This window comes from Lactuca sativa, chromosome 2, assembly GCF_002870075.4.
Source record: "Lactuca sativa cultivar Salinas chromosome 2, Lsat_Salinas_v11, whole genome shotgun sequence".
NCBI lineage: Eukaryota > Viridiplantae > Streptophyta > Magnoliopsida > Asterales > Asteraceae > Lactuca > Lactuca sativa.
The window spans coordinates 214572765-214596413 of NC_056624.2; the positions used below are offsets into that span (position 1 = coordinate 214572765).

The 23649-nt window shown below is 40.9% G+C and overlaps 3 non-coding genes across 3 annotated transcripts; all 3 read right to left on the minus strand.

Annotated features, from left to right (window-relative positions):
* Positions 1 to 6841: 6841 nt before the first annotated feature.
* On the minus strand, positions 6842 to 6948 carry LOC128132534 (small nucleolar RNA R71). The gene has a single exon (XR_008230578.1). It is a non-coding gene; the product is annotated as a small nucleolar RNA R71 (small nucleolar RNA).
* Positions 6949 to 14906: 7958 nt separating this feature from the next.
* On the minus strand, positions 14907 to 15013 carry LOC128132535 (small nucleolar RNA R71). Its single transcript, XR_008230579.1, has one exon. It is a non-coding gene; the product is annotated as a small nucleolar RNA R71 (small nucleolar RNA).
* A 7959-nt stretch (positions 15014 to 22972) lies between these two features.
* LOC128132536 (small nucleolar RNA R71) lies at positions 22973 to 23079 on the minus strand. The gene has a single exon (XR_008230580.1). It is a non-coding gene; the product is annotated as a small nucleolar RNA R71 (small nucleolar RNA).
* Positions 23080 to 23649: the final 570 nt, after the last annotated feature.

Below are 23649 nucleotides of genomic sequence, written 5' to 3' on the forward strand. Positions count from 1 at the left end.
TCTAAGTGAGCAAATTTCAAAAGTTGTGTTGGGAGAAACACCAGAAAAGATGGGGGATCCTGGACGCCTCACTCTTCCATGCGAGTTTGGGAATAAAATGAAGGTTAATGCTTTAGCCGATTCCGGGGCTAGCATTAATCTAATGCCTTTTTCATTTTATCAAAAATTGGAGATTCAGAAGATGAAGGCTACAAAGATGAAGATTCACATGGCGAACCGTTCAGTGACACAACCCCGAGGCATAGTGGAGGATATTTTGGTGAAAATCGGAAAATTTGTTTTTCCAATAGATTTTGTAGTCTTGGACATGAAAGAAGACACGGATGTTCCGATAATCCTTGGTCGGCCATTTCTTAACATTGCTGGTGCCCTGGTTGATATCCGCGAGTCCAAGCTCACTTTGAGGGTTGGAGATGAACAAGAAGTCTTCGGGATAAGAAATGATTTTCAAGAAGATAAAGAAGAAGTGTTCACGATTAATGAGGAGAATGAACTAGAAGAGTTGGAAAAGCTTATGGAAGAAGAGATAAAGGTAGTTCATCAAGCCAAGAGGACAAAACCCAGGGCATCTGTTCCGTATTTGATTGAAGTCATAGCTTACAAGAACCCACCTTCTTGGGTGAGCGAAGAGGACGAGGAAATGACAAGTGATGAAGAGGAAGTCACTTCAAAAGAAACAAGGCCGGAGGTGAAAAAAGAGGGGAACGCTATGGAGAGCGAGGAACACACAAAGGGCACAAAACGAAAGCATGAAGAAGATGGAAAAACTAAAAAAGAAAATTCAAAGAAGGCGTATAAAAGGAGAGTTCAAGCTTATAAACGGCGGTTCAAGGAACAAAAGATCCTGGTGGTAGACTCTTCCGAAGAGTCAACGTAGAAGACACGGAGTCCAGCTCAAGACTCCAAGAAAAAGAAGCGCTTCTCGGGAGGCAACCCGAGTTTGGTTTGCAATTTTCTTTTTCTATTTATTTTCTTTTTAATTAGGAAAGACATCAATTCATCATCTAAAAACCGGTAATAAGCAGAGAAATAGCTGTAGGGGACTTTAAATAATGAAATATTTGCAAAGAAATTAGTCAATTAGATGAATATTATTAAAATTTGGCATCTGACAGCTCTCACGACGTGGGCATAGCCAGCCACGTCGTGGGCTTAATAATAATTCGCGATCTGAGGAAATTTAAGGTCCACGACGTGGGCAAAGCCCGCCACGTCGTGGCCTTTAAAAATCAGGGGGGGGGGGACCAATCGCTTAAAACCCTTTGACCGAGAAACCCCTTATCCCCCACTTGGAAGACTGCCGCACTCACGGGAACATCACGACCCTACTGCCAATTTCTTATTATACTTCTAAATTCGTTGCAAGATCTTGCTAATTACTCCATTTGGTACGTGTTTTATTTATTATTTTGCAATTATTTCTTCCAATTTCAAGTTGTCGTGATTAGGGTTTGAATGATTCATGAAATTGGTTGAATCTAGTGTCCGATTTTAGTTTCCATGTTATTTAAAAGTCCATAGGAACAAACCCCAAGAATTATTTTTATGGAAATCGCACGTAAACATGTCCGATTCAGCATTTGGGTTCGACAAGCTCCACGACGTGGCGCAGCCTGGCCACGTCGTGACTTCTGGCAGGCCCTTTTATATATGTTTTAATGTGTTATTTGTTTGCTGCTTTGCTTTGCTCTTGTTTGCAGAAATGGGACCACGACGAGCTGTCCAGCAGGAAGAGGGCCCGATAGATGTAGCAAGCATACATCCTCTATATCAATTCCCTCAAAACATTCCCCGACCGTTGCTAACAACCTACGAGAATCGACTTGGATGGTTATACAATAGGGAGTTTGCAATAGCCCCAATTATTGATTGGGGATGGCTGGGTAGAGTGGGAATGGTAGTGGAACTGGAACGTTATTGGTCGAAGACTTATGTTGAAGATCAATTTCCGTTCACTTGTCACGGGTGGAGGAATCTATTCGCCATTCAAGAACCCGTGTTCCGGGAATTGTCGGTAGAATTTTTTTCTACCGTTTGTTTTGAAGAGCGCACCCTTGATGTCACCTACAATAGGGCACTTGTGTTTCGTCTTGGAGGTGTATATCGTGAGTGTAGTCTTCGGGAGTTTGCTTGGCGTATGGGACTCTATACGGAAGTGGAGACGCAATCTCCATTTTTTATTCCTTTCTTGCTTGGATGTGTGCGGGATTTTACTCCAGGTACTTTGGATGTGCAGTTTTGGCGGGGCATTTCTAACCATGAGTACAACACTCGTGACTCGAGTGAGTCACAAATACGGAATCCTGTGTTCTGATTTTTGCACCGCCTTATCACGTTTTCAATCAATCACAAGCATCATGGTGATAAGGTCCCCATCCAGAATCTATTTTATTTATGGACACTTATTACCCCGGGGGTTTGTTGTGATCTGCCTTATATGTTGGCAAGGTTTATGGGGAAGAAAGCGGCCAATTCTAGGCCTGGGAGCCCGATTACTGGGGGGCATTTGGTTACTCGCCTGGCTAGGTCATATCAAATTTTGAACCCTGACTTTGTGAGGAATCTCACTCGATTCCCGGACACAGACTTGACCATTCAAGTCTTGGGTGTGATGCGCGCGGTGGTGAATATCGGGGGTCGCTTTGTTATACCACCGATCGATGACGAACAGGAGGAAGTGCAGCCGGGACAGCAGCCACCAGCTAGGCCGAGGCGTCGGAATGTGCGGGCTAGAGGTGAGGTCGAACGAGAGCGTGCTGCTTCGCAGTATGTGCAAGGAGTGCCCACCGACCCTTTTCAGAGTCGGGTGGGAACATATTTGGATAATCTACGAGGTCATGCTATTTACCATACCCAGCTTACTGAGGGTATCTATTCACATTTGGGTGTGACCCGACCACCTTCTATGCCACCACAATATCCCTATTTTCTGACATGGGAGGAGCTATGGCGTCCACAAGATGATAGAGCAGGGCCGAGTGGAGCACAAGATCAAGATGATGATTGATTTTATTTGTTCTGTTTTTGAGTTTTTTTTTTTTTAACTTTAGTATGTGATGTAAAACTTTATTAAGACTATTATGTTACTTTATTTTTCTTTTGGGTTGATCTCATTTTTCAGATTAGCGTTGGAATTCTAAGGAGCATAGAAGGTTAACTTTCGAGTCGTGTTTGTCTAGTCAAAGAAGCTAAGAGTCGTGAGTCGGAACCACAATTCAAGATAAGTGTGGGGTCTATTAGGAGAGAGGTTATAGTTGGGAAATATATTTGCATAGAAGCGTCGGCAACCAGTTAGTCATTGGTCAAAGCTGCTAGAGTAAATAAAGCAAACAACTCATTTTCTGCTGAGGTTCAGTTTCCACGACGTGGACTCCTTGTGCCACGTCGTGGCGCTCTTGAAATTTTTGGTAGTTTAGTTTTTTTTGTGTTTGCGGTGTCAACCCATATCACGATGAGATCCAGTTTATCATTGCCACATTTTTCCTTACAAATACACACTTTGACGAATTGAAGTTTCGAGTGCGGTTCGTGGTTTATTTACGTATTCAACCAGTTTTCCACCGGGTTTCGATTTTTGAAAGTCCAATTGTACTTTGTCCACGCTTTTGGAGATGCTCACGCCACTATCCCAGGGGAGTCTGTTCCTTTTTCTCCCTTGTCTTTAATTTTGATTTGTTTTATACATACAATGAGGGCATTGTATGAAATAAGTGTGGGGTAGGGGTAGAAACAGTAAATTGCTAGTAAATTGCCAGAAAATTTGGAAAATTGAAATTAATTGAATCTAGTACTAATAATTTGAGCTATAATTGCTAGTATTATGCGGGATGATCCGATGAAAGTTCAAATGTTTAGTTGAGCCAATACACGTTATAGTGCATTTGTGGCTTCCCTTATTTTAGTGGAATCATGGAACAAAAACATAACCCCGCTTGGTCTGAGGGATGCAATAGGTTTAGCAGCCTAAACCTGAAATGTATCCAGGAAAATTATTATTATTAACCAATAAAGGTTGAGGTTGAGCGCCTCTGCTTAAGCATGTAGGCTTTTAAGTGAAAAAAAAAGTGAGTTACATGTGAAAGAAAAAAAAAAGAAAAGAAAAAAAGAGAATTACGAGTAAAGTTTGAAGAATTTTGGAGCAAATAAAGGGAAGATCAAAAGATCAAAATTCCGAAGAAATCCAAAAGGTTGAAGATACCCAAAAAAATCAAACAAAGGTGGTGAATTCAAAGAAACTAAAGATCAAATGTCAAAGAAATGAAGAATTCAAATAAAGCTCCATAGTGGTATCGAAAAATTGTAATTCTAGGTTATGTACGCTTAGGTTGCTCAACTAAAAATACCTTGAGGTTGGGAGGTTTTCTGCGGATGGATTCGGAGGGTTGCATAAAATGAGCATTGTTCGGAAAAAGTGGGTGAGTGTTTATGAAGATTGTGAGTATTTAAAGTATGGGGGTACATTAGGAGAATTTTAGACACAAATGCATGCGTTGAGGTTTTGGCATAATGGCTGAACTAGAGTCGGATTGTTCTGTGTAGTTTTAGTAATTAAGAATTAAGTTGAAATTTGCTTGAGGGCAAGCAAAACCTAAGTGTGGGGTATTTTGATATTGCCATATTTACACTTATTTTTAGGCAGTATTTAAGTACATTTTTATTAATAAATTGATAATATGTTTAGAATAAAGATACTTATGAGTTTAAATTGTTATTTTCAGTCAATACAAAGGATTTTCGAAGAAAGGGACCAAAGGTGACAAAATGGGGAACATGGGAGGCTTGGAAGACAAGAAAATAATAAATTCACGATAAGAGCTAATTTCACGACGTGGCGATGAATCCCACGACGTGGCATGGGTGTTCAGAAGATAAGCATCGCGACGCGGAGGATTTCCTTGAAGGATACGGATTGCTTGAAGCCCACGACGTGGCGCAACCTGGCCACGACGTGGCGCGAGTTTTTAAGCATTATATAAGTTCTGATGATTATTACGAAAGGAGAGACTTTTGGCAGAAGAGAAAGAGTTCCAGAAGACGAATAAGAACGAAAGAAAGGCTCTGGAAGAGGGTTTTCAACACCAAAAGAAGTAAAGGTTTATTTTTAGAACATGTCTTTCATTAGTTTTAGCTGTGTTAGTTTAATTACTATAATGAGCAGCTGAATCTAGCTACTCTTGTTTAGCTAGATGAAGCTTTGAACTTATGAATAGTTATATGATTATGGATTAAGCTTAGTTGGTGAAAATTTGCTTGTGTTTGATTTGTATGACCTAGCATGTTAATATTTGTTTATCTAATTGTTTAATTACATGTTCTGTGTAGCTTAGTGACCATTAAACTGCATGAACCTGTTTACCTAATAATTTAGTGAACATTGAATTGTTAGAGCTAGGATTGACCAATCTTAGTTAATAATTAGAATAAATAAAGTTTAGTTGTGCTAGAGAACGAGAATTGTGATCATAATTGCGTTTACACAACAAATCTTATATAGCATATTTTCAACTATAATTGGTTCTGTGTTTAATTATGTGTGAACATACATGGTTTGACATGAATTAGTTAAATATTGGTAAGATAGAACTAAATTACTAATATAATTAAAAACCAACTTAGTAATCCGTAATTGTTAGCTAGCCATAAGGGAAAAGTGGATTCAATCTAAACAAGAGTGTGTGTTTTTACTTATTGAATTGGATTTAAGTTCATCTGATCTTGTAAAATCAGATAAAACCCTTCATTAAATTTGTTAATAAATTAGGTTAATTTAATAGTAAGTAAATTAATTAGAACACCGTTCCCTGGGATCGACACCCGACTTACCTAAGCTATACTGTAATCTGACTAGGTACACTGCCTATAAGTGCATAGATAGTCTAAGTTTGTTAGGTTATAAATATTAAAATTAGTGGGTACTTTTGTGCACATCAAGTTTTTGGCGCCGTTGCCGGGGAACGGCTTAGTTTTTAGTTTAATTATTTGCATTAAATTAATCGATCCTTCTTGTGGGATCACAGCCACAAAAAGTTAATTTTTCAGCAAAAATAAAAATTTTTACAGAGTCCACGACGTGGCCACATACTTGCCACGACGTGGACAGGCAAAATTTTTAAATTTTTTTTTATTTGGTAGTTAGTTTTTCTTATTTTAGTTCAGTTTTACGTTTTAGTTTAGCAAGTTGCAGGAGTTCATGACCAGAAGCTCAAACACACACTTGGTGCCACCACTGGAAGACCCCGAATCTGCACTTCACAAGAAAAAGACGCCCTTGCAAGAATTGAAGTCAGCCTTTTCTAGGAAGTCGGGAAAGAAGACAGGAGAGTCCAGCTCATCAGCGAAGCACAAGAGCAATTTTGAGCATTTGGAACACACACCCGTGCAAACCGAGTCCGAAAGCGATACCGAGCCAGAATTTGAAGAACACACAAGTGAACCCGAGAACGAGCCAAGGAACGAGATGGCAGCGATTGAAGAAATGTCCATGGGAGCATACAAAAAGCGGATACGAGATGACATGGGTCCTGGGTTAGTCCAACCCGCAATTCCTGCCACTGCCACATTCGAACTAAAGGGACACATATTGACAGCACTGAAGGACATCCCATTTTTCGGGAAGGATCATGAGGATGCTTTTAAGCATCTAGACGAAGTCAACGACATTGCTGATTACTTCAATGTCCCAAATGTCACAAGAAATACAGTCTTGCTTAGGATGCTTCCTATCACTTTCAAAGGAGCTGCTAAGGAGTGGTTAAAAGCACTCCCACCAGGTACAATCACTACTTGGGCTCAAATGCGTGAGCAATTCCTGGACCAGTTCTGCCCGCCATCCAAGATAGCCAAACTCAAGAAGGCGATAACCAACTTTGAGCAACAACCGGGGGAGTCACTATACGAAGCATGGGAGCGGTACAAGGGCCTACTCAGAAATTGCCCTCAACATGACCTAAATGTGCAGCAAGAGATGTCAATCTTTTATGATGGGGTCAATGTAGTGACAAGACAACTCCTTGATTCTCAAGGACCGTTGACAAAGAAAAATCCAAGGGAGGTCAAGGAGCTCATCGAAGAATTCGCGAAACACTCTCGCGAGTACCATAACCCGAGGCAAGACGGAAGTAAAGGCGGTGGAGGGACCCAAACTGAAGAAATTGCAGCTGTCATGGCCATGCTAAATAACATGGATCGCCGGATAACACAAATGGACCAGTCGATACATGCCATAAGAGTGGGGTGCGAGCGATGCAGTGGTCCACACTTGACCAAGGACTGCAATATGGATGAGTCTGGGAACAGAAAAGCTCAAGTGTGCTACTCTAGTGGGGATAAGTTTGATGACGACTGGAGGAAACCAAAGAAGGAGTGGCTGCCCTATGAAGAGTATAAAAAGCAAAAAGAAGAGAAGTATAGGCAGACAGGTCGAGGCTTTTACCAAAAGGAGCAGCCACCAATCGAGAAGAAACCCGACCTAGAGACCATTTTGATGAAGTTTATGGAGGCTTCGGAGAAGAGACATGATGCCACGGATTCCGCTATCATGGAACAACAAACCTTGATGAAGAACCAGCAAGCCTCCATCCACAACCTTGAAGTACAACTTGGTCAACTAGCCACTTTAGTCCATGAAAAATTGTCCCCGAAGAATCCCGAAGTAAAAGCCCAATCTCACGTAATGGCCATCGATACTGAAGAAGATACAATATCCGAGTTCCTGGAGGCGTTGGAAGAACAACCGCAGCAGCCCAAGAAATCAAGGATCGAAAATGGAAAGAATGCTGAACCAGGCTCGCCACGACGTGGCACGCCTCTGGACACGACGTGGCGCAAGTCTGAGCAAAAATCTGTTGAGCCTATTCCAGATTATCATCCACCTATGCCATTTCCCACCCGTACAGCACTTAGTCAACTGGAGAAGGAACATTTAGAGTTTGTGAAGCATGTGAAAGGGATTCCAATTAATACTCCCTTTGTTGAGTCCTTATCCAAAGCTTCCGAGAACCAGAAATTACTGCAAGACTTGATAGATACGCGAAGGCAATTAAAGAAACAGTCTACAGTGATTCTAAGTGAGCAAATTTCAAAAGTTGTGTTGGGAGAAACACCAGAAAAGATGGGGGATCCTGGACGCCTCACTCTTCCATGCGAGTTTGGGAATAAAATGAAGGTTAATGCTTTAGCCGATTCCGGGGCTAGCATTAATCTAATGCCTTTTTCATTTTATCAAAAATTGGAGATTCAGAAGATGAAGGCTACAAAGATGAAGATTCACATGGCGAACCGTTCAGTGACACAACCCCGAGGCATAGTGGAGGATATTTTGGTGAAAATCGGAAAATTTGTTTTGCCAATAGATTTTGTAGTCTTGGACATGAAAGAAGACACGGATGTTCCGATAATCCTTGGTCGGCCATTTCTTAACACTGCTGGTGCCCTGGTTGATATCCGCGAGTCCAAGCTCACTTTGAGGGTTGGAGATGAACAAGAAGTGTTCGGGATAAGAAATGATTTTCAAGAAGATAAAGAAGAAGTGTTCACGATTAATGAGGAGAATGAACTAGAAGAGTTGGAAAAGCTTATGGAAGAAGAGATAAAGGTAGTTCATCAAGCCAAGAGGACAAAACCCAGGGCATCTGTTCCGTATTTGATTGAAGTCATAGCTTACAAGAACCCACCTTCTTGGGTGAGCGAAGAGGACGAGGAAATGACAAGTGATGAAGAGGAAGTCACTTCAAAAGAAACAAGGCCGGAGGTGAAAAAAGAGGGGAACGCTATGGAGAGCGAGGAACACACAAAGGGCACAAAACGAAAGCATGAAGAAGATGGAAAAACTAAAAAAGAAAATTCAAAGAAGGCGTATAAAAGGAGAGTTCAAGCTTATAAACGGCGGTTCAAGGAACAAAAGATCCTGGTGGTAGACTCTTCCGAAGAGTCAACGTAGAAGACACGGAGTCCAGCTCAAGACTCCAAGAAAAAGAAGCGCTTCTCGGGAGGCAACCCGAGTTTGGTTTGCAATTTTCTTTTTCTATTTATTTTCTTTTTAATTAGGAAAGACATCAATTCATCATCTAAAAACCGGTAATAAGCAGAGAAATAGCTGTAGGGGACTTTAAATAATGAAATATTTGCAAAGAAATTAGTCAATTAGATGAATATTATTAAAATTTGGCATCTGACAGCTCTCACGACGTGGGCATAGCCAGCCACGTCGTGGGCTTAATAATAATTCGCGATCTGAGGAAATTTAAGGTCCACGACGTGGGCAAAGCCCGCCACGTCGTGGCCTTTAAAAATCAGGGGGGGGGACCAATCGCTTAAAACCCTTTGACCGAGAAACCCCTTATCCCCCACTTGGAAGACTGCCGCACTCACGGGAACATCACGACCCTACTGCCAATTTCTTATTATACTTCTAAATTCGTTGCAAGATCTTGCTAATTACTCCATTTGGTACGTGTTTTATTTATTATTTTGCAATTATTTCTTCCAATTTCAAGTTGTCGTGATTAGGGTTTGAATGATTCACGAAATTGGTTGAATCTAGTGTCCGATTTTAGTTTCCATGTTATTTAAAAGTCCATAGGAACAAACCCCAAGAATTATTTTTATGGAAATCGCACGTAAACATGTCCGATTCAGCATTTGGGTTCGACAAGCTCCACGACGTGGCGCAGCCTGGCCACGTCGTGACTTCTGGCAGGCCCTTTTATATATGTTTTAATGTGTTATTTGTTTGCTGCTTTGCTTTGCTCTTGTTTGCAGAAATGGGACCACGACGAGCTGTCCAGCAGGAAGAGGGCCCGATAGATGTAGCAAGCATACATCCTCTATATCAATTCCCTCAAAACATTCCCCGACCGTTGCTAACAACCTACGAGAATCGACTTGGATGGTTATACAATAGGGAGTTTGCAATAGCCCCAATTATTGATTGGGGATGGCTGGGTAGAGTGGGAATGGTAGTGGAACTGGAACGTTATTGGTCGAAGACTTATGTTGAAGATCAATTTCCGTTCACTTGTCACGGGTGGAGGAATCTATTCGCCATTCAAGAACCCGTGTTCCGGGAATTGTCGGTAGAATTTTTTTCTACCGTTTGTTTTGAAGAGCGCACCCTTGATGTCACCTACAATAGGGCACTTGTGTTTCGTCTTGGAGGTGTATATCGTGAGTGTAGTCTTCGGGAGTTTGCTTGGCGTATGGGACTCTATACGGAAGTGGAGACGCAATCTCCATTTTTTATTCCTTTCTTGCTTGGATGTGTGCGGGATTTTACTCCAGGTACTTTGGATGTGCAGTTTTGGCGGGGCATTTCTAACCATGAGTACAACACTCGTGACTCGAGTGAGTCACAAATACGGAATCCTGTGTTCTGATTTTTGCACCGCCTTATCACGTTTTCAATCAATCACAAGCATCATGGTGATAAGGTCCCCATCCAGAATCTATTTTATTTATGGACACTTATTACCCCGGGGGTTTGTTGTGATCTGCCTTATATGTTGGCAAGGTTTATGGGGAAGAAAGCGGCCAATTCTAGGCCTGGGAGCCCGATTACTGGGGGGCATTTGGTTACTCGCCTGGCTAGGTCATATCAAATTTTGAACCCTGACTTTGTGAGGAATCTCACTCAATTCCCGGACACAGACTTGACCATTCAAGTCTTGGGTGTGATGCGCGCGGTGGTGAATATCGGGGGTCGCTTTGTTATACCACCGATCGATGACGAACAGGAGGAAGTGCAGCCGGGACAGCAGCCACCAGCTAGGCCGAGGCGTCGGAATGTGCGGGCTAGAGGTGAGGTCGAACGAGAGCGTGCTGCTTCGCAGTATGTGCAAGGAGTGCCCACCGACCCTTTTCAGAGTCGGGTGGGAACATATTTGGATAATCTACGAGGTCATGCTATTTACCATACCCAGCTTACTGAGGGTATCTATGCACATTTGGGTGTGACCCGACCACCTTCTATGCCACCACAATATCCCTATTTTCTGACATGGGAGGAGCTATGGCGTCCACAAGATGATAGAGCAGGGCCGAGTGGAGCACAAGATCAAGATGATGATTGATTTTATTTGTTCTGTTTTTGAGTTTTTTTTTTTTTTTTTTTAACTTTAGTATGTGATGTAAAACTTTATTAAGACTATTATGTTACTTTATTTTTCTTTTGGGTTGATCTCATTTTTCAGATTAGCGTTGGAATTCTAAGGAGCATAGAAGGTTAACTTTCGAGTCGTGTTTGTCTAGTCAAAGAAGCTAAGAGTCGTGAGTCGGAACCACAATTCAAGATAAGTGTGGGGTCTATTAGGAGAGAGGTTATAGTTGGGAAATATATTTGCATAGAAGCGTCGGCAACCAGTTAGTCATTGGTCAAAGCTGCTAGAGTAAATAAAGCAAACAACTCATTTTCTGCTGAGGTTCAGTTTCCACGACGTGGACTCCTTGTGCCACGTCGTGGCGCTCTTGAAATTTTTGGTAGTTTAGTTTTTTTTTGTGTTTGCGGTGTCAACCCATATCACGATGAGATCCAGTTTATCATTGCCACATTTTTCCTTACAAATACACACTTTGACGAATTGAAGTTTCGAGTGCGGTTCGTGGTTTATTTACGTATTCAACCAGTTTTCCACCGGGTTTCGATTTTTGAAAGTCCAATTGTACTTTGTCCACGCTTTTGGAGATGCTCACGCCACTATCCCAGGGGAGTCTGTTCCTTTTTCTCCCTTGTCTTTAATTTTGATTTGTTTTATACATACAATGAGGGCATTGTATGAAATAAGTGTGGGGTAGGGGTAGAAACAGTAAATTGCTAGTAAATTGCCAAAAAATTTGGAAAATTGAAATTACTTGAATCTAGTACTAATAATTTGAGCTATAATTGCTAGTATTATGCGGGATGATCCGATGAAAGTTCAAATGTTTAGTTGAGCCAATACACGTTATAGTGCATTTGTGGCTTCCCTTATTTTAGTGAAATCATGGAACAAAAACATAACCCCGCTTGGTCTGAGGGATGCAATAGGTTTAGCAGCCTAAACCTGAAATGTATCCAGGAAAATTATTATCATTAACCAATAAAGGTTGAGGTTGAGCGCCTCTGCTTAAGCATGTAGGCTTTTAAGTGAAAAAAAAAGTGAGTTACATGTGAAAGAAAAAAAAAAGAAAAGAAAAAAAGAGAATTACGAGTAAAGTTTGAAGAATTTTGGAGCAAATAAAGGGAAGATCAAAAGATCAAAATTCTGAAGAAATCCAAAAGGTTGAAGATACCTAAAAAAATCAAACAAAGGTGGTGAATTCAAAGAAACTAAAGATCAAATGTCAAAGAAATGAAGAATTCAAATAAAGCTCCATAGTGGTATCGAAAAATTGTAATTCTAGGTTATGTACGCTTAGGTTGCTCAACTAAAAATACCTTAAGGTTGGGAGGTTTTCTGCGGATGGATTCGGAGGGTTGCATAAAATGAGCATTGTTCGGAAAAAGTGGGTGAGTGTTTATGAAGATTGTGAGTATTTAAAGTATGGGGGTACTTTAGGAGAATTTTAGACACAAATGCATGCGTTGAGGTTTTGGCATAATGGCTGAACTAGAGTCGGATTGTTCTGTGTAGTTTTAGTAATTAAGAATTAAGTTGAAATTTGCTTGAGGGCAAGCAAAACCTAAGTGTGGGGTATTTTGATATTGCCATATTTACACTTATTTTTAGGCAGTATTTAAGTACATTTTTATTAATAAATTGATAATATGTTTAGAATAAAGATACTTATGAGTTTAAATTGTTATTTTCAGTCAATACAAAGGATTTTCGAAGAAAGGGACCAAAGGTGACAAAATGGGGAACATGGGAGGCTTGGAAGACAAGAAAATAATAAATTCACGATAAGAGCTAATTTCACGACGTGGCGATGAATCCCACGACGTGGCATGGGTGTTCAGAAGATAAGCATCGCGACGCGGAGGATTTCCTTGAAGGATACGGATTGCTTGAAGCCCACGACGTGGCGCAACCTGGCCACGACGTGGCGCGAGTTTTTAAGCATTATATAAGTTCTGATGATTATTACGAAAGGAGAGACTTTTGGCAGAAGAGAAAGAGTTCCAGAAGACGAATAAGAACGAAAGAAAGGCTCTGGAAGAGGGTTTTCAACACCAAAAGAAGTAAAGGTTTATTTTTAGAACATGTCTTTCATTAGTTTTAGCTGTGTTAGTTTAATTACTATAATGAGCAGCTGAATCTAGCTACTCTTGTTTAGCTAGATGAAGCTTTGAACTTATGAATAGTTATATGATTATGGATTAAGCTTAGTTGGTGAAAATTTGCTTGTGTTTGATTTGTATGACCTAGCATGTTAATATTTGTTTATCTAATTGTTTAATTACATGTTCTGTGTAGCTTAGTGACCATTAAACTGCATGAACCTGTTTACCTAATAATTTAGTGAACATTGAATTGTTAGAGCTAGGATTGACCAATCTTAGTTAATAATTAGAATAAATAAAGTTTAGCTGTGCTAGAGAACGAGAATTGTGATCATAATTGCGTTTACACAACAAATCTTATATAGCATATTTTCAACTATAATTGGTTCTGTGTTTAATTATGTGTGAACATACATGGTTTGACATGAATTAGTTAAATATTGGTAAGATAGAACTAAATTACTAATATAATTAAAAACCAACTTAGTAATCCGTAATTGTTAGCTAGCCATAAGGGAAAAGTGGATTCAATCTAAACAAGAGTGTGTGTTTTTACTTATTGAATTGGATTTAAGTTCATCTGATCTTGTAAAATCAGATAAAACCCTTCATTAAATTTGTTAATAAATTAGGTTAATTTAATAGTAAGTAAATTAATTAGAACACCGTTCCCTGGGATCGACACCCGACTTACCTAAGCTATACTGTAATCTGACTAGGTACACTGCCTATAAGTGCATAGATAGTCTAAGTTTGTTAGGTTATAAATATTAAAATTAGTGGGTACTTTTGTGCACATCAAGTTTTTGGCGCCGTTGCCGGGGAACGGCTTAGTTTTTAGTTTAATTATTTGCATTAAATTAATCGATCCTTCTTGTGGGATCACAGCCACAAAAAGTTAATTTTTCAGCAAAAATAAAAATTTTTACAGAGTCCACGACGTGGCCACATACTTGCCACGACGTGGACAGGCAAAATTTTTAAATTTTTTTTATTTGGTAGTTAGTTTTTCTTATTTTAGTTCAGTTTTACGTTTTAGTTTAGCAAGTTGCAGGAGTTCATGACCAGAAGCTCAAACACACACTTGGTGCCACCACTGGAAGACCCCGAATCTGCACTTCACAAGAAAAAGACGCCCTTGCAAGAATTGAAGTCAGCCTTTTCTAGGAAGTCGGGAAAGAAGACAGGAGAGTCCAGCTCATCAGCGAAGCACAAGAGCAATTTTGAGCATTTGGAACACACACCCGTGCAAACCGAGTCCGAAAGCGATACCGAGCCAGAATTTGAAGAACACACAAGTGAACCCGAGAACGAGCCAAGGAACGAGATGGCAGCGATTGAAGAAATGTCCATGGGAGCATACAAAAAGCGGATACGAGATGACATGGGTCCTGGGTTAGTCCAACCCGCAATTCCTGCCACTGCCACATTCGAACTAAAGGGACACATATTGACAGCACTGAAGGACATCCCATTTTTCGGGAAGGATCATGAGGATGCTTTTAAGCATCTAGACGAAGTCAACGACATTGCTGATTACTTCAATGTCCCAAATGTCACAAGAAATACAGTCTTGCTTAGGATGCTTCCTATCACTTTCAAAGGAGCTGCTAAGGAGTGGTTAAAAGCACTCCCACCAGGTACAATCACTACTTGGGCTCAAATGCGTGAGCAATTCCTGGACCAGTTCTGCCCGCCATCCAAGATAGCCAAACTCAAGAAGGCGATAACCAACTTTGAGCAACAACCGGGGGAGTCACTATACGAAGCATGGGAGCGGTACAAGGGCCTACTCAGAAATTGCCCTCAACATGACCTAAATGTGCAGCAAGAGATGTCAATCTTTTATGATGGGGTCAATGTAGTGACAAGACAACTCCTTGATTCTCAAGGACCGTTGACAAAGAAAAATCCAAGGGAGGTCAAGGAGCTCATCGAAGAATTCGCGAAACACTCTCGCGAGTACCATAACCCGAGGCAAGACGGAAGTAAAGGCGGTGGAGGGACCCAAACTGAAGAAATTGCAGCTGTCATGGCCATGCTAAATAACATGGATCGCCGGATAACACAAATGGACCAGTCGATACATGCCATAAGAGTGGGGTGCGAGCGATGCAGTGGTCCACACTTGACCAAGGACTGCAATATGGATGAGTCTGGGAACAGAAAAGCTCAAGTGTGCTACTCTAGTGGGGATAAGTTTGATGACGACTGGAGGAAACCAAAGAAGGAGTGGCTGCCCTATGAAGAGTATAAAAAGCAAAAAGAAGAGAAGTATAGGCAGACAGGTCGAGGCTTTTACCAAAAGGAGCAGCCACCAATCGAGAAGAAACCCGACCTAGAGACCATTTTGATGAAGTTTATGGAGGCTTCGGAGAAGAGACATGATGCCACGGATTCCGCTATCATGGAACAACAAACCTTGATGAAGAACCAGCAAGCCTCCATCCACAACCTTGAAGTACAACTTGGTCAACTAGCCACTTTAGTCCATGAAAAATTGTCCCCGAAGAATCCCGAAGTAAAAGCCCAATCTCACGTAATGGCCATCGATACTGAAGAAGATACAATATCCGAGTTCCTGGAGGCGTTGGAAGAACAACCGCAGCAGCCCAAGAAATCAAGGATCGAAAATGGAAAGAATGCTGAACCAGGCTCGCCACGACGTGGCACGCCTCTGGACACGACGTGGCGCAAGTCTGAGCAAAAATCTGTTGAGCCTATTCCAGATTATCATCCACCTATGCCATTTCCCACCCGTGCAGCACTTAGTCAACTGGAGAAGGAACATTTAGAGTTTGTGAAGCATGTGAAAGGGATTCCAATTAATACTCCCTTTGTTGAGTCCTTATCCAAAGCTTCCGAGAACCAGAAATTACTGCAAGACTTGATAGATACGCGAAGGCAATTAAAGAAACAGTCTACAGTGATTCTAAGTGAGCAAATTTCAAAAGTTGTGTTGGGAGAAACACCAGAAAAGATGGGGGATCCTGGACGCCTCACTCTTCCATGCGAGTTTGGGAATAAAATGAAGGTTAATGCTTTAGCCGATTCCGGGGCTAGCATTAATCTAATGCATTTTTCATTTTATCAAAAATTGGAGATTCAGAAGATGAAGGCTACAAAGATGAAGATTCACATGGCGAACCGTTCAGTGACACAACCCCGAGGCATAGTGGAGGATATTTTGGTGAAAATCGGAAAATTTGTTTTTCCAATAGATTTTGTAGTCTTGGACATGAAAGAAGACACGGATGTTCCGATAATCCTTGGTCGGCCATTTCTTAACACTGCTGGTGCCCTGGTTGATATCCGCGAGTCCAAGCTCACTTTGAGGGTTGGAGATGAACAAGAAGTCTTCGGGATAAGAAATGATTTTCAAGAAGATAAAGAAGAAGTGTTCACGATTAATGAGGAGAATGAACTAGAAGAGTTGGAAAAGCTTATGGAAGAAGAGATAAAGGTAGTTCATCAAGCCAAGAGGACAAAACCCAGGGCATCTGTTCCATATTTGATTGAAGTCATAGCTTACAAGAACCCACCTTCTTGGGTGAGCGAAGAGGACGAGGAAATGACAAGTGATGAAGAGGAAGTCACTTCAAAAGAAACAAGGCCGGAGGTGAAAAAAGAGGGGAACGCTATGGAGAGCGAGGAACACACAAAGGGCACAAAACGAAAGCATGAAGAAGATGGAAAAACTAAAAAAGAAAATTCAAAGAAGGCGTATAAAAGGAGAGTTCAAGCTTATAAACGGCGGTTCAAGGAACAAAAGATCCTGGTGGTAGACTCTTCCGAAGAGTCAACGTAGAAGACACGGAGTCCAGCTCAAGACTCCAAGAAAAAGAAGCGCTTCTCGGGAGGCAACCCGAGTTTGGTTTGCAATTTTCTTTTTCTATTTATTTTCTTTTTAATTAGGAAAGACATCAATTCATCATCTAAAAACCGGTAATAAGCAGAGAAATAGCTGTAGGGGACTTTAAATAATGAAATATTTGCAAAGAAATTAGTCAATTAGATGAATATTATTAAAATTTGGCATCTGACAGCTCTCACGACGTGGGCATAGCCAGCCACGTCGTGGGCTTAATAATAATTCGCGATCTGAGGAAATTTAAGGTCCACGACGTGGGCAAAGCCCGCCACGTCGTGGCCTTTAAAAATCAGGGGGGGGGACCAATCGCTTAAAACCCTTTGACCGAGAAACCCCTTATCCCCCACTTGGAAGACTGCCGCACTCACGGGAACATCACGACCCTACTGCCAATTTCTTATTATACTTCTAAATTCGTTGCAAGATCTTGCTAATTACTCCATTTGGTACGTGTTTTATTTATTATTTTGCAATTATTTCTTCCAATTTCAAGTTGTCGTGATTAGGGTTTGAATGATTCACGAAATTGGTTGAATCTAGTGTCCGATTTTAGTTTCCATGTTATTTAAAAGTCCATAGGAACAAACCCCAAGAATTATTTTTATGGAAATCGCACGTAAACATGTCCGATTCAGCATTTGGGTTCGACAAGCTCCACGACGTGGCGCAGCCTGGCCACGTCGTGACTTCTGGCAGGCCCTTTTATATATGTTTTAATGTGTTATTTGTTTGCTGCTTTGCTTTGCTCTTGTTTGCAGAAATGGGACCACGACGAGCTGTCCAGCAGGAAGAGGGCCCGATAGATGTAGCAAGCATACATCCTCTATATCAATTCCCTCAAAACATTCCCCGACCGTTGCTAACAACCTACGAGAATCGACTTGGATGGTTATACAATAGGGAGTTTGCAATAGCCCCAATTATTGATTGGGGATGGCTGGGTAGAGTGGGAATGGTAGTGGAACTGGAACGTTATTGGTCGAAGACTTATGTTGAAGATCAATTTCCGTTCACTTGTCACGGGTGGAGGAATCTATTCGCCATTCAAGAACCCGTGTTCCGGGAATTGTCGGTAGAATTTTTTTCTACCGTTTGTTTTGAAGAGCGCACCCTTGATGTCACCTACAATAGGGCACTTGTGTTTCGTCTTGGAGGTGTATATCGTGAGTGTAGTCTTCGGGAGTTTGCTTGGCGTATGGGACTCTATACGGAAGTGGAGACGCAATCTCCATTTTTTATTCCTTTCTTGCTTGGATGTGTGCGGGATTTTACTCCAGGTACTTTGGATGTGCAGTTTTGGCGGGGCATTTCTAACCATGAGTACAACACTCGTGACTCGAGTGAGTCACAAATACGGAATCCTGTGTTCTGATTTTTGCACCGCCTTATCACGTTTTCAATCAATCACAAGCATCATGGTGATAAGGTCCCCATCCAGAATCTATTTTATTTATGGACACTTATTACCCCGGGGGTTTGTTGTGATCTGCCTTATATGTTGGCAAGGTTTATGGGGAAGAAAGCGGCCAATTCTAGGCCTGGGAGCCCGATTACTGGGGGGCATTTGGTTACTCGCCTGGCTAGGTCATATCAAATTTTGAACCCTGACTTTGTGAGGAATCTCACTCGATTCCCGGACACAGACTTGACCATTCAAGTCTTGGGTGTGATGCGCGCGGTGGTGAATATCGGGGGTCGCTTTGTTATACCACCGATCGATGACGAATAGGAGGAAGTGCAGCCGGGACAGCAGCCACCAGCTAGGCCGAGGCGTCGGAATGTGCGGGCTAGAGGTGAGGTCGAACGAGAGCGTGCTGCTTCGCAGTATGTGCAAGGAGTGCCCACCGACCCTTTTCAGAGTCGGGTGGGAACATATTTGGATAATCTACGAGGTCATGCTATTTACCATACCCAGCTTACTGAGGGTATCTATTCACATTTGGGTGTGACCCGACCACCTTCTATGCCACCACAATATCCCTATTTTCTGACATGGGAGGAGCTATGGCGTCCACAAGATGATAGAGCAGGGCCGAGTGGAGCACAAGATCAAGATGATGATTGATTTTATTTGTTCTGTTTTTGAGTTTTTTTTTTTTTTTTTTTTAACTTTAGTATGTGATGTAAAACTTTATTAAGACTATTATGTTACTTTATTTTTCTTTTGGGTTGATCTCATTTTTCAGATTAGCGTTGGAATTCTAAGGAGCATAGAAGGTTAACTTTCGAGTCGTGTTTGTCTAGTCAAAGAAGCTAAGAGTCGTGAGTCGGAACCACAATTCAAGATAAGTGTGGGGTCTATTAGGAGAGAGGTTATAGTTGGGAAATATATTTGCATAGAAGCGTCGGCAACCAGTTAGTCATTGGTCAAAGCTGCTAGAGTAAATAAAGCAAACAACTCATTTTCTGCTGAGGTTCAGTTTCCACGACGTGGACTCCTTGTGCCACGTCGTGGCGCTCTTGAAATTTTTGGTAGTTTAGTTTTTTTTTGTGTTTGCGGTGTCAACCCATATCACGATGAGATCCAGTTTATCATTGCCACATTTTTCCTTACAAATACACACTTTGACGAATTGAAGTTTCGAGTGCGGTTCGTGGTTTATTTACGTATTCAACCAGTTTTCCACCGGGTTTCGATTTTTGAAAGTCCAATTGTACTTTGTCCACGCTTTTGGAGATGCTCACGCCACTATCCCAGGGGAGTCTGTTCCTTTTTCTCCCTTGTCTTTAATTTTGATTTGTTTTATACATACAATGAGGGCATTGTATGAAATAAGTGTGGGGTAGGGGTAGAAACAGTAAATTGCTAGTAAATTGCCAAAAAATTTGGAAAATTGAAATTACTTGAATCTAGTACTAATAATTTGAGCTATAATTGCTAGTATTATGCGGGATGATCCGATGAAAGTTCAAATGTTTAGTTGAGCCAATACACGTTATAGTGCATTTGTGGCTTCCCTTATTTTAGTGAAATCATGGAACAAAAACATAACCCCGCTTGGTCTGAGGGATGCAATAGGTTTAGCAGCCTAAACCTGAAATGTATCCAGGAAAATTATTATCATTAACCAATAAAGGTTGAGGTTGAGCGCCTCTGCTTAAGCATGTAGGCTTTTAAGTGAAAAAAAAGTGAGTTACATGTGAAAGAAAAAAAAAAGAAAAGAAAAAAAGAGAATTACGAGTAAAGTTTGAAGAATTTTGGAGCAAATAAAGGGAAGATCAAAAGATCAAAATTCTGAAGAAATCCAAAAGGTTGAAGATACCTAAAAAAATCAAACAAAGGTGGTGAATTCAAAGAAACTAAAGATCAAATGTCAAAGAAATGAAGAATTCAAATAAAGCTCCATAGTGGTATCGAAAAATTGTAATTCTAGGTTATGTACGCTTAGGTTGCTCAACTAAAAATACCTTAAGGTTGGGAGGTTTTCTGCGGATGGATTCGGAGGGTTGCATAAAATGAGCATTGTTCGGAAAAAGTGGGTGAGTGTTTATGAAGATTGTGAGTATTTAAAGTATGGGGGTACTTTAGGAGAATTTTAGACACAAATGCATGCGTTGAGGTTTTGGCATAATGGCTGAACTAGAGTCGGATTGTTCTGTGTAGTTTTAGTAATTAAGAATTAAGTTGAAATTTGCTTGAGGGCAAGCAAAACCTAAGTGTGGGGTATTTTGATATTGCCATATTTACACTTATTTTTAGGCAGTATTTAAGTACATTTTTATTAATAAATTGATAATATGTTTAGAATAAAGATACTTATGAGTTTAAATTGTTATTTTCAGTCAATACAAAGGATTTTCGAAGAAAGGGACCAAAGGTGACAAAATGGGGAACATGGGAGGCTTGGAAGACAAGAAAATAATAAATTCACGATAAGAGCTAATTTCACGACGTGGCGATGAATCCCACGACGTGGCATGGGTGTTCAGAAGATAAGCATCGCGACGCGGAGGATTTCCTTGAAGGATACGGATTGCTTGAAGCCCACGACGTGGCGCAACCTGGCCACGACGTGGCGCGAGTTTTTAAGCATTATATAAGTTCTGATGATTATTACGAAAGGAGAGACTTTTGGCAGAAGAGAAAGAGTTCCAGAAGACGAATAAGAACGAAAGAAAGGCTCTGGAAGAGGGTTTTCAACACCAAAAGAAGTAAAGGTTTATTTTTAGAACATGTCTTTCATTAGTTTTAGCTGTGTTAGTTTAATTACTATAATGAGCAGCTGAATCTAGCTACTCTTGTTTAGCTAGATGAAGCTTTGAACTTATGAATAGTTATATGATTATGGATTAAGCTTAGTTGGTGAAAATTTGCTTGTGTTTGATTTGTATGACCTAGCATGTTAATATTTGTTTATCTAATTGTTTAATTACATGTTCTGTGTAGCTTAGTGACCATTAAACTGCATGAACCTGTTTACCTAATAATTTAGTGAACATTGAATTGTTAGAGCTAGGATTGACCAATCTTAGTTAATAATTAGAATAAATAAAGTTTAGCTGTGCTAGAGAACGAGAATTGTGATCATAATTGCGTTTACACAACAAATCTTATATAGCATATTTTCAACTATAATTGGTTCTGTGTTTAATTATGTGTGAACATACATGGTTTGACATGAATTAGTTAAATATTGGTAAGATAGAACTAAATTACTAATATAATTAAAAACCAACTTAGTAATCCGTAATTGTTAGCTAGCCATAAGGGAAAAGTGGATTCAATCTAAACAAGAGTGTGTGTTTTTACTTATTGAATTGGATTTAAGTTCATCTGATCTTGTAAAATCAGATAAAACCCTTCATTAAATTTGTTAATAAATTAGGTTAATTTAATAGTAAGTAAATTAATTAGAACACCGTTCCCTGGGATCGACACCCGACTTACCTAAGCTATACTGTAATCTGACTAGGTACACTGCCTATAAGTGCATAGATAGTCTAAGTTTGTTAGGTTATAAATATTAAAATTAGTGGGTACTTTTGTGCACATCAAGTTTTTGGCGCCGTTGCCGGGGAACGGCTTAGTTTTTAGTTTAATTATTTGCATTAAATTAATCGATCCTTCTTGTGGGATCACAGCCACAAAAAGTTAATTTTTCAGCAAAAATAAAAATTTTTACAGAGTCCACGACGTGGCCACATACTTGCCACGACGTGGACAGGCAAAATTTTTAAATTTTTTTTTATTTGGTAGTTAGTTTTTCTTATTTTAGTTCAGTTTTACGTTTTAGTTTAGCAAGTTGCAGGAGTTCATGACCAGAAGCTCAAACACACACTTGGTGCCACCACTGGAAGACCCCGAATCTGCACTTCACAAGAAAAAGACGCCCTTGCAAGAATTGAAGTCAGCCTTTTCTAGGAAGTCGGGAAAGAAGACAGGAGAGTCCAGCTCATCAGCGAAGCACAAGAGCAATTTTGAGCATTTGGAACACACACCCGTGCAAACCGAGTCCGAAAGCGATACCGAGCCAGAATTTGAAGAACACACAAGTGAACCCGAGAACGAGCCAAGGAACGAGATGGCAGCGATTGAAGAAATGTCCATGGGAGCATACAAAAAGCGGATACGAGATGACATGGGTCATGGGTTAGTCCAACCCGCAATTCCTGCCACTGCCACATTCGAACTAAAGGGACACATATTGACAGCACTGAAGGACATCCCATTTTTCGGGAAGGATCATGAGGATGCTTTTAAGCATCTAGACGAAGTCAACGACATTGCTGATTACTTCAATGTCCCAAATGTCACAAGAAATACAGTCTTGCTTAGGATGCTTCCTATCACTTTCAAAGGAGCTGCTAAGGAGTGGTTAAAAGCACTCCCACCAGGTACAATCACTACTTGGGCTCAAATGCGTGAGCAATTCCTGGACCAGTTCTGCCCGCCATCCAAGATAGCCAAACTCAAGAAGGCGATAACCAACTTTGAGCAACAACCGGGGGAGTCACTATACGAAGCATGGGAGCGGTACAAGGGCCTACTCAGAAATTGCCCTCAACATGACCTAAATGTGCAGCAAGAGATGTCAATCTTTTATGATGGGGTCAATGTAGTGACAAGACAACTCCTTGATTCTCAAGGACCGTTGACAAAGAAAAATCCAAGGGAGGTCAAGGAGCTCATCGAAGAATTCGCGAAACACTCTCGCGAGTACCATAACCCGAGGCAAGACGAAAGTAAAGGCGGTGGAGGGACCCAAACTGAAGAAATTGCAGCTGTCATGGCCATGCTAAATAACATGGATCGCCGGATAACACAAATGGACCAGTCGATACATGCCATAAGAGTGGGGTGCGAGCGATGCAGTGGTCCACACTTGACCAAGGACTGCAATATGGATGAGTCTGGGAACAGAAAAGCTCAAGTGTGCTACTCTAGTGGGGATAAGTTTGATGACGACTGGAGGAAACCAAAGAAGGAGTGGCTGCCCTATGAAGAGTATAAAAAGCAAAAAGAAGAGAAGTATAGGCAGACAGGTCGAGGCTTTTACCAAAAGGAGCAGCCACCAATCGAGAAGAAACTCGACCTAGAGACCATTTTGATGAAGTTTATGGAGGCTTCGGAGAAGAGACATGA